Source organism: Lactuca serriola, chromosome 6 (genome assembly GCF_051521515.1).
Source record: "Lactuca serriola cultivar US96UC23 chromosome 6, Lser_US96UC23_V15, whole genome shotgun sequence".
NCBI lineage: Eukaryota > Viridiplantae > Streptophyta > Magnoliopsida > Asterales > Asteraceae > Lactuca > Lactuca serriola.
Window position 1 is genome coordinate 71882177 of NC_136413.1, and position 13284 is coordinate 71895460.

Genomic DNA, 13284 nt, shown 5'->3' on the forward strand with positions numbered 1-13284 from the left:
TGGAAGAAACAAGGTTTTGATATACAAATGGATGAACCCCTAATTCACTTATGGGTGAATCCCATCAGTAGATTGATTGATGTAGACTATGCTCCTCATCAAACCTTCGTGATGACTAGATATGACATGTACTAGCACATCCCTCTACACCCAAATGGAAAATTCTTTCCAGTATTCACCGAAATTGATCTCAGAATTCCTGGCTCCTGAAGACTTCCAATGGAGTTTGAAAGAATATGCCAATTACACAAAAAGCACAAAAATACATCAAGATATCTGGTCAAACGTAATTCCGGAGCTCATTTAAAACATACAAATCCAGACCCTTTAGGAAATCACAATTCTTGCAATACGCTCTTGTTAGTAATAAATTTGAATACAATTGGACTCAAGATCACTTCATTCACATTAATCATAAAGAGTTGTTCCTCATAGAAAACGTCTTCAATCTGAATATTAAGAAGTAGACCACTCCAAGCCCGTATATGGCAAAGTTTATGATTACCTGAGGGCTTTGGTCTATGACTTCACATCAATTAATGTACGAATCTATTCTATGCTCGTTGATCATTTTGATCGTCCACCATTTGAAGCAAACCTTATAACTGAAGAAGGCATTAATGACAGAAAGGATGGAGTAATCAACTTCCCAAAACATGGCATCATTTTTTGTCTTAAAAATAATGGTAACAAGATCGTTTTAGATGCAACTGCATTTCGTCAGTGTACAAACTCACAACTAGAAGAAATCATAAGGGTTGTCAACATTTCCAAATACACCATCGAGGAAGTAAAAGAGGCTTTATGAGAAGGGATTCAGTGGTTATTTAATGTGAGGAAGTTTTGGAATTTTCTTATCAAGTTTTTCAAACTTGATAAACGAAGGAGGTAGCTGCGAGGTCACTTAGGATAAATTTTTTATGCATGAAGTGACCATCGACAACTAACGTGTTTTTTGTGGTGTACGAAGTCCTTTTGTAAATGTAGATGAGAAAAGTGTTTTTGATTTAGTCACGTGAAGAAGGGTTAATTTTGTGTGTTACGAGGAGTTGTTGCATGTGATGTTGTTGTGTGAAGATTGGAGATAAAGAGGCTATGCGAAGAGTTGAAGATCATTTTGTCTTAACGTGCTGGGAAGAGGAGTACAACTGTCAGCTTTGCAGTATAAGATCTTTTGGATAGCTTTTTTCAGAACATACGTGGCAAGCATGACCGGTTGTTCACAATAACTTCCCTTTATCCATTCAATAGTGGGTACCTTGTTTAGCTATAAATAGAGGGTATTGGTTACGTTCAAAAGTGAATTTGGATCTTTCCATCTTTCTTGTCATTTTTATTATTGAAATACAAGTCTCTTTTTTCTCCGTCTATATTATTGTTGTTCATAGCACACTAAAGTTTTGTTTGCATTCAAACCAAGTTACAATTCAACAAATTACTTGATTATTTGCTTATATTTATTTAGTTATGTTGTTGTTATGTTTCTGATATGAACTATTCTTAATTTTCACATCTATTTATTATTGAGCTATTTAAAAATCCCAAAGATTAACTTAATTTCACATCATAATCTCAATCCACAAGTTCTTCTCTCAACAAATATAATCACACTCTGTGTCTATCCACATCTTATATATATTCAGAAATACCTTTTCTTATCATCTACTTGTACATAAGATTATAATGCATATAATCCCATTATTTCTATATCAACTCTTATAGGTATTAGTTATAATACCCTTATTATTTCCTTATACATCTATATATACTTTGGTTATACATACATGATCAGATACATGATCTTAAATGTATAACTACAAGTGCATAATCCTTTATATGATTATAGTACATATAATCCTATTCTTTCTTTCTCCCTGTCATGCATAGATACATGACTCATGCATATAAACATATATACATATAATTATATATAACAACATAAAGAGAAAGAGAGAGAATGAGAAAGAGAGAGAGAGAGAGAGAGAGAGAGAGAGAGAGAGAGAGTTATAACACACCTTGTTAGCTAGTGAAGACTAACTACCACTTGGCTTCAAAAGTCCAATAAATGCATCTTGGATCATCCTCTTGTTCATGGCCTATTCATACACTATTTCAAGTTCCTTAGAACTTATCTTAGCTTATTAAGAGCTTATCTACTTCTTAATGCTAAAATGATCATTTAACTGTTCATAATTCTAACATTTCATTCATTATTTCTAAAATTAATCCAATCAATGAATTAAGCACCACATACTACCTAATTAATTATAATCTAATCTCTAACGCATCAATTCAAAATAATCACTCGTTAAGGGTTAAACCCCTAACTTTGCTTATATAGATTTCATATTGGAATCACATACAAAGTTTGTTTAAAGCTTCTAAATATTCTTATACATCATAGACAAGTTATAGGTTGATTAATTCATTCATTCTAACTAACCTTAGCAATTTCACCATTTAAAGCTTAGAGTTAAATCAAAGGGAAATCTTTACCTCAAGAGTACACAAATGTTAATCCTTATCATGTTCCTTTTCTTGCTTGTCCAACCCCCCTCTTAGCCTCAAAATCGACTCCTTGCAGCTCTCCCCGATTTGGAGTATTTTGGTTCGAAATGAGGCTCTAACAATAAAACATGTGTTCTGATGGCTTGACCGCGCCGTGGTAGTGTCCTTACCGCGTCGTGGTGTGGTTTAAAGTAAGTACAATGCAAACCGAACCGTATATACTGTTAAAGAATTTTATAAATAACAAACCATGTTGTGAAAATTCGAACCTATGTTATACGATATGGTTTGGTGTTGATGGTGTGGATGAGGTTTAAGTCGTTTGATAAATTATTTAAATTTATAATGCGTAATTTGGAACTCTATATAGCTTTATGTGGTAACTACTTTTCCAAACTATGAATATAACAAGTGAAATATATATATATATATATATATATATATATATATATACACGGCGAATGCCCACGCGTTGCGCAGAAACACCTATATAGTTGAAGTCTTTACAAATATATGATTTTTTAAATATAACAATAACGTTGTTATTAAATTTGATATAATAATTTGTATATACTAAATTGATATAATATATTGATTATTTTGAGTTATATGATAATATATACATTTATTATAACTTCATAATCTCAATCGTTTGAATGACTTCTACCCATGAGTTACACATGAATAAAATTAAATATAATATATGATTTGATGTTATATATAGTTGTTTTTATTGTTAATTAATTTTTTAAAATTTATTTGCTTAATGTTTTAATTTCTATCATTATAATTATTTAAAACATCAAACATTGTTTTTTTATTTTAAAGCTAACAATATAATCATTTATATAGAGTTGTTTTTAACTATTGTTATTGTAAGTTATTTTAAGCTACTTATTTGAAAACTTTTAACGATTATAAAAATATATTTAAGAAATATTTTAGTTAAATTGAAATTACAATTTAGTGTTTGCTTTTATCACTACAATTTATCACTTTTAACTATTTACAAAATATTCTTTAGTTTTTTTAAATGGAACTGAAATCTATATTTTAGGTGACATTGTAATGCGTAGAAACACATATATAGTTGAAGTTTTTACAAATATATATTTTTTAAAATATAACACTAACGTTGTTGTTAAATTTGATATAATAATTCATATATTAATTTGATATAATATATCGATTATTTTTAATTATATGATAAGATATAAATCTATTATAACGTCATAATCTCAATCATTTGAATGACTTCTACTCGCGACTTACATATCAATAAAATTAAATATTATATATGGTTTAATATTATTTATAGTTGTTATTTTTAACTAATTTTTTAAATTTTATTTGCTTAATGTTTTAATTTCTATCATTATAATTATTTAAAACATCAAACATTATTTTTTTGATTTTAAAGGTAACAATATAATCATTTATATAGAGTTATTTTTAACTATTGTTATTATAAGTTATTTTAAGCTACTTATTTGAAAATTTTTAACGATTATATAAATATATTTAGGAAATATTTTAGTTAATCTGATATTACAATTTAGTTTTTGCATTTATCACTTTTAACTATTTACAAAATATTATTTGTTTTTTTAGTGGAACTGAAATTTATATTTAAGTTGACACTGTAATGTTATATTTAAATTAACAATTTAGGTATTTTGTCAAAACTGTTCAAAAATTATAGCTTTAAACTGATAATGGTTTATATGTAACAACATTTTAAATCTAATAAATTAAGTATAATATGTTAAAATTTAAAGACATAACTTTATAAATAGAAGTAAAGATATTATTTTAAAATTGAAAATTAGTCTATTTATGATTACACTTTAGGTTTGATATTTATTTAACCTTATTAACCAACTTACAATCATTATTAGAAAGACACTACAATTTATCACTTTTAACTATTTATAAAATAATCTTTGTGTTGTTTAAGTTAAATAAAATTTATATTTAAGTTGAGCCTATAATGTTATATTTTAATTAATAATTTAAGTATTATATATATATATATATATATATATATATATATATATATATATATATATATATATATATATATATATGTGTGTGTGTGTGTGTGTGTGTTTAGAGAAATTAAATATCCTCCTACAATTTCTTCCTATCATCCTCTTACCTAAGGGTGTGCGCGGTGTGGTTTGGTGCGGTTTAAAGTCAAAACCGCAAACCGCACCGTATATGCTATTTGAGTTTTTTTGAAACCGCAAACCGCACCGCAAAAGTTCAAAACCGCGTTATGCGGTGCGGTTTGTGCGGTTTTGTGGTTTGATGAGTTGCTACATTTTATAAAATTTGAAAAATCTAAAAAACCTTTTGATCTTTTGAGATATAAAACTAGAAACTAGAAATGTTTTGCAAAAAACTCAAAAACAAGTTGCTTTCTGTAATACGTTTGTTAATTAATTACTATTGTATGACTATATTCACTAATTTTAGGCTAATTAACACATTTATTTTTATCCATACCAACATTCTAACTGTTACGAACTTGTAATCAGACAACTATTACTATTTTATTAACCCTAATGATAAACCAATGCACTTTCTTTTATATATATATATATATATATATATATATATATATATATATATATATATATATATATATATATATATATATATATGCGGTGCGGTTTAAACCGCAAATTTGTAATTGAAAACCACAAACCGCACCGCATAGTGCTGTTTAACGACATAACAAACCGCAAAAGTTCTAAACCGCATTATATGGTGCGGTGGGGGCGGTTTATACGGCTTTCTTAATAATATTTTAATCCATTTGTCACCGGTTAACATAAATAGAAAGATAAATTGAAATAAATCGGAGGAAAATATTTAATATCTCATTTTATTAATATAAAATTATGGATAAAAAGCTTTTGATGTTCCAAATGCAATCGATTAGGAAATGGAGCTACTTTGTCGATTGTTATATTTAAATTCCTACTTTTAAAAGAGTAACATTTCAACATGCATTCGATTTGGTACTACGGAAAGAAACAACTTCACATAAAAAACCCGACATAGTATTCACCTACGCATCTTGAACAGTAACATCAATATATATATATATATATATATATATATATATATATATATATATATATATATATATATATATATATATATATATATATATATATATATATTGAAATTCAATAGATAACCATAATTAACCAAGGAACCAATCTTTTTCTCAACTTTTAGAACTTATTTTTTATTAAAAAAAACTAAAAATACAGAAATTCATAATTTTTTATCATTTTTCCAATGATATCAAATATGATTTTTTTTTTATTTTTTTTATTTTACGTCAAATTCACAATGTGAATCTTTGAAAATTCATAATATGAATCTGGATTCACACGGTGAATCCGAAAAATATTTTTCACATTCACGAATATTCAAAAATATTTTTCACACTCACTTCTTTTTTTTCATTTAAAATTTTTTTTAGGCCAACTTTTTTATCGAAAAAAAAACTTAATATACCGTTGTTCACGATTTTTCATCCTCTTTTCATAGAGATCCATGATGATATACAAAAAACGCACTTTTTTTTTGAAAAAAACTCACTTAATTTTCTTAGTTTTTTTAATATTTAAGTTTATTGTTATAAAAAAACTAATTATATCAACACTATTTCAATTTTTGTACTCTATTAATAAACATCAACACCGATCTAAAAAAAAAACTAAATATTTCAATTTTTAACATTCACAATATGAAAAATCTCGAACAGTTCAGATTCAAATTGTGAATCTGAATTACTATTATGCACACTGTGAATCTAACAAGGTTCACAAAAAAATAAAAAAAAATTAAAAAATTAAAAAAATAACCTCGATCAGTGTAGATTCACACTGTGAATCTAAATTGTAAATATTTCAAATTTTAACATTCACAATGTGAAAAAGCCCCGATCAGTTTATATTCACACTGTTAATCTGACTTATTATTATGCACACTATGAATTTGAGGAGGTTCACAATGTGAATCTGAACAGGTTTACAATATGAATCTGAACAGGTTCACAATGTGAATCTGAACTGAAATAATGTTTTTTTAACATGAATATGAATCTATGTTTAAAAAGTACAAAAAATATGAATTTTGATATATTTATAAATTTTTTTCTATAAAAAAAATAGACCATAACTTTTTTAATCAAAGAAAATGAAATGGGTTTTTTTCGAAAAAAAATTCGTTTTTTATATATCATCATGGATCTCTATGAAAAATGACGAAAAATCGTGAACAACAATATATTCGTTTTTTTTTTCGATAAAAAAACATGGCTTAAAAAAAATTAACGAAAAAAAATTGGTGGGTATTTTTGTAAAACGTGGATTTTTTGGTATAACCTGGTGTGTGTGTGTGCCTCCAATGTAAAATGGTACATCTATTTCCTTGGCCGTTGATCGTTATGATTTCCGACACTCACGATTGATTCATTGGTTAATTATGGTTTTATATTGAACTTCACCATATATATATATATATATATATATATATATATATTCAATTTAAATCATGATTATATAACAAATAACCTCAATTCGAAACGAAGAGTGTGGTTTAATAAATTTTAAGACCACAAACCAAATTACGGAAATTTAAAACCGCAATTTGCAAAGAGTGGTCTAACAAATTTTAAGACCGCAAACCATATCACTGCAATTTAAAAGCGTAACTAGTAGTCCGGTGGGGTAAAACCGTGATATATATATATATATATATAGAGTTAGGTTCAAATGTTTTCAGTATCTATTATGTGCATGTATGATTGATTCTGGACCAATCATTTTAGTTATTTTAAGAAAGTAGTTAATACATATTAAATGCTGAAGATGTAATTAATATTCATTATATCTTCAACATGTAATATTCATTAATTACTTTCTTAAAATAACTAAAATGATTGGTCCAGAATCAATCATACATGCACACAATAGATAGTGAAAACAAAATAACCTAACCTATATATATATATATATATATATATATATATATATATATATATAGGGAGTGGTTCAAATGAGAACCAAAAAATGTTAAGAACCGTAAGAACCTCTAACTTTAGATGTTTATAAAGGGTTTAGGGTAACCCTAAACCCTAACCCCTAAACCCTAAACTCTAACCCCTAATCCCTAAACCCTAAACCCTTTATAAACACCTTAAACCCTAAACCTTAAACCCTTTATAAACATCTAAAATTAGAGGTTCTTACGGTTCTTAACTTTTTTTATTTCTAATTTGAACCTTTACCTATATATATATATATATATATATATATATATATATATATATATATATATATATATATATATATATATATATATAGGATTAGGTTAAATTGAGAACACTGTTTTAAGTGAAAACATGAGGACTAATTTTAGTCATTAGATTCGTTGTATTTAAGGGTCAAGATTAAGTATTCATAATTTGTATGTATTCTAAGGTGTTTTTAATATCGGTAATATTCAACAGTGATTTTTTATGTCTTTAATGAGCACTATGTAACATCCGATATTCATAAAAAAGGTAATAGTATCAAATTGCAAACGGCTCCCGATAAACCCTCGCGGAAAAATCTACCCAAATCGTTTCTATTTCGGTGAAACGATCTTCACAGAATCTTCAAAAAAAAATTCCAAGATATTAGGTTGATCGTTTCATTATATACTTATAAAGCTAGCATTTTTCCTTTCACCATATTCATTTGAAACTCTCATTCATTTTTCCTTTCACTACATTCATTTGAAACTTCTATGACTTTTCATTGTCTTTCTAATAATGATTATAAGTTGGTTAATAAGGTTAAATAAATATAACCTAAAGTGTAATCATATATAAACTAAATTTAAACATTAAAATAATATATTTTCTTCTACTTATAAAGTTATGTTTTTTAACTTTTAACATATTATACTTAATTTATTAGTCTAATATGTTGTTGTATGTAAACCATTATCATTTTAAAGCTACAACTTTTGAACAATTTGTATAAAATACTTAAATTGTTAATTTAAATATAACCTTGCATGATCAACTTAAATATAAATTTTACTTCAACTTAAATAGCCTAAATAATATTTTGTAAATAGTTAAAAGTGATAAATTGTAGTGTCTTTCTAATAATGATTATATGTTGGTTAATAAGGTTAAATAAGTATCAAACCTAAAGTGTAATTATAAATCAACTATATTTCAATATTAAAATAATATTTTTACTTCTACTTATAAAGTTATGTCTTTAACTTTTAACATATTATATTTACTTTATTAGATTTAATATGTTGTTGTATGTAAACCATTATCAATTTAAAGCTACAACTTTTGAACAGTTTGGACAAAATACTTAAATTGTTAATTTAAATATAACATTACATGGTCAACTTCAATATAAATTTCAGTTTGACTTAAAAAACTCAAACAATATTTTGTGAATAGTTAAAAATGATAAATTGTAGTGCTAAATGCAAAAATTAAATTGTAATATCAGTTTAACTAAAATATTTCCTAAAGATATTTTTATAATCGTTAAAAGTTTTCAAATAATTAGCTTAAAATAACTTACAATAACAATAGTTAAAAATAACTCTATATAAATGATTATATTGTTACTTTTAAAATAAAAAAAAATTTGTTTGATATTTTAAATAATTATAATGATATAAATTAAAATGTTAAACAAATAAATTTTAAAAAATTAATTAATAATAACTACAACTATAAATAACATTAAACTATATATTATATTTTATTTTATTTATGAGTAAGTTGCGTGTAGAGGTCATTCAAAAGATTGAGATTATGCAGTTTAAATAGATGTTTATATTATCATATAATTCAAAATAGAGTAAATTACATGAATTGTCCCTGTGGTTTAGAGTAATTTATGTGTTTGGTCTTTGACTTATTTTTTTAACTCGGAAGGTCCCTACTATTTGTTTTTGTTACGCACTTGGTCCCTGTCTTACCTAAAAAGACTATTTTTTCCCTTGATGTTCTAATTTATTTAAATAAACACCCCAACCCCACCCATTCACCTTACCTTACCTACCCCATAATTTTTTCCTATTTAAATAATAGTTTTTTTAGGTAAGACATAAACCAAACGCGTAACAAAAACAAACAGTAGGGACAAAGCACGTAACAAAAACAAATAGTAAGGACCTTCCAAGTTAAAAAAAATAAGTTAGGGACAAAGCACGCAAATCACCCCAAACCATAGGGACCATTCGTGTAATTTACTCTTCAAAAATAATCAATATATTATATCTCCTTAGTATACCAATTATTATACCAAATTTAATAATAACATTATTGTTATATTTAAAAAAAAAACATGCAAAGATTTCAGTTATATAAATACTTCTGCGCAACGCGTAGGCATTCGCCTAGTAATGTTATAAATTTGAAGCGAGATGAGGTGGACGACAGCACAGAGCTTGAGAAGGAGTGCAAGAATGATGGAAGAGGGTTTTCAATCAAAGTTTACTAATACGGCTAACAATGTTATTGATCTTGAAGAAGAAGAAGAAGTCTTGTATATTGAATCAGGTAAATTAAAGATTATTTTTTTTAGCTACGATCGGAATTAGGGTTTTTGTTTGAGGGTTTTGTGAGGAATTAGGATGTTTTGGTTGTTTGTCGGTAAAGTTGAAGTTTTTTGTGTAACAAGTTGTTGGTCATGAATGCAGTTTGTGTTATGAAAATAGGTTTAGTTTTTTGGGAAAAAAAATTGGCTGTTTTGTGATATGAGCAAAAATTTTGTTTTGAATGAATGCATATTGAAATGTGAATTAAGAGTATGTGATAGTGTTTTTGATTAACGTAGATGGTTGTGATTAGGAAGGATGTAAAAAATTATGCAATAGATTATGAAAGAAGTAAACATTTGAGCAGCTTAACAAAGTAATTGTTGAGGTTTGTTATGCATTAGAGAAGTTTAATTCGTATGTGAGTATATGGAAAACTTTAGTGTGATTGAACCTGGAAAAAAGGAGTTAATAAAAAAATAAATGGTATATGTTAACTCTAAGTTGATTCAAATTAAAAAGTGATGTTCCATGATTAAGATTGAAATATGTATTCCTGTTAGGCGCATAAGTCTGTATTAGAAAATGAAAATGGAAAAAATATAGATGCGCTTATGAAATTGTTATGTAGGAGTTAATATTCTGTGTTGAGTATGGTAATACTGAATTTGTTGAGTTATTTTGATGTTTTAATGAATGTGTATTCGTGTTTGAATGTGTGGAATCGTGCATAAAAAATCAACATTTAATTAGTTAAGGAATGTATGGTATTACTTTTAGGGCCATAGTTTGATAATGTAAATTAATAAGTTAAGCAATTACATATGTGTGTATGAATAGGTACAGGAGGAGTGTTGTGAGTTAATGAATGTATATTGAATTATGAATATGTGTGGAAGTGAATGAGTAATCTGTAATGAATGTGTATTCAATTGTGATTATGTGAGTAAGTGAATGTTTAGTCTTTTATGATTACATGAGTTCATGGATAATTTTTGTGCATACAATTTGTAAAGATTAATCTGTAATGAATGTGTATTCTTTTTAGAATATGTGAGTAAGTGAATGTTTATTCTTTTATGAGTACATGAATTCATGGATAAATTTTGTGCATACAATTTGTAATGATTAATCCATAATGAATGTGTATTTATTTGTGAATATTTTAGTAAGTGAATGTTTATTCTTTTATGAGTACATGAATTCATGGATAAATTTTGTACATACAATTTTTAAAATGTAAGAATGATTATGATGATATCAATGTACAGAGTCATCAAGCGTCTGTGTAGTTGAAGGAAAGAATGCTATGATGAATGCAGGGAAAAAACGAGTAGCTGGTAGGGGACGAAAACTAGAATTACCCAAAAAGACAAACAATGGAAAATCATATAAGAATGACACAAGTGATGATGATTTTGTTGAGAGGAAAATATGATGGATTCTGGAAAGAACGAAAATAAAATGAAAAGGAATAGGGTTGACAAGAGTGTTAAGGATAAAAAGGGTAAGGTGAAAGGGAAAAAAGTAATTGGATCTCAAGAAAAATGTAAAAAATGGAAGGTAGGAACTGAATTTCAAAGGTTGAGTACTCGTATGTCTCCAAACTCATTGTATCTAGCAATTAAAAGTTTGTCAAAAAATTAGAGAGAAATGGTATGCAATATGGGTTTTGGATCTTTTCTGGGAATGAAGATTGATACACTACTTGGAAAGCTAGAATCTTTTGTTGTAGATAGCTTCACAACAAGTTCTTGCTCCATAAAGCTTAAAAGTGGTGAAGTGGCCATAACAAACGAGACAGTGGAAGCTATGTTTGGACTTCCAAATAAGGGTTTGGATTTTAAAACACTGGATGAATGTGACAAGAATGATCCTTTGCTTGAAGATTGGAAAAGACAATATGGGAAGGAAAATTACTATAATGGGAACTATTTGAAAAATATAAGGAAAACAAATATTGCGGATGAGATGTTTAAGCTGAATTTTTTGACGTTATTCATTAACACTTTTGCTGAAACAGAGACAATGGGGTCTTGTAGAATTAATTTTATTGAAAAGTCAATTCAATGCAAAGATGTGGCAAGTATTAACTGGTGTGAGTACATAGTAGACTGTTTAGAAAAAAGCAAGAATAAATGGAGGCCAAACGACAAAAACTGCTACTTCACAGGACCTCTTGCGTTTCTAGTGGTATGATATTCAATATTAATTTAATATGCTAAATTCTATTATCATTAAAGTTTAATTTTAATGAAAAAATTGTTGAATATAATTATGCAGATGGCGTATGCAGACAGAGTGATATGTGAAGATGTAAATTTGCAAAGGTATAGTCCCTTCATCACATAAATTGATTCGGAGCACCTAAGATTTTTAGAAGAATATGAAGTAAGCAGGGGTGTATTTGGAAATCTAAGTTTAAGGGAAAATGTGGATGGTGTGTTTTATGATGAGATGATGAATCAAGATCATTCAAAAGATAGATCAGTTGAGGTAAATAGATTTTATAATAAATATAATATTAATAGTAATTATTTTATGTTAGTGATTGTTAATTGTATAGTATTAAAAAATATTAGAGTGTTAAAGTAACATTTCATTGATTTTTATTGTAGGAGAGTTGTGGAATTATTTAAAGTATGGTAGGAAGGTTGGTTGAGCAGAAAAAGGTTGTAGAGGCAAGTAGTTTGATGTGTATGGAAATGCATCTGAATAATAATAAGATGAAGGCAGTGATTAAGAAGGTTGTTGACATCTTTAATGGGACAACATTAAAAGTTGTAATTGCTTATGGGCATGAAGATAGAATGGAGGTTGATGGTATGAGTGTGCATGCAACAGAAGGAGAAAAATCAGTTGAGGATATGAACCAGATGATTACTAATTTGACCAATAAGATGGGGAAGGATTTACTTAGTGGAACAAAACTTTATTCTGAATCGAATGTCCATGCTTCAGATCAGGTAATGGAAGGAATGTCCCCAACAATTGTGAAGCCAACTGGTATGTGAAATGATAAGGTTATGTTTGAGCATAAGGGTGGTTCACATCAGCAGAATATAGGAATGTAAGTTGTAATGTACAATGGGAATTCTAGTTTGGATTCTCCTTGTATATTAACACCTGGTTGGATAAAGCAAGCTAATGAAATAGAAAGAAACAACTCTAAAAAGAGTATTACGTTTA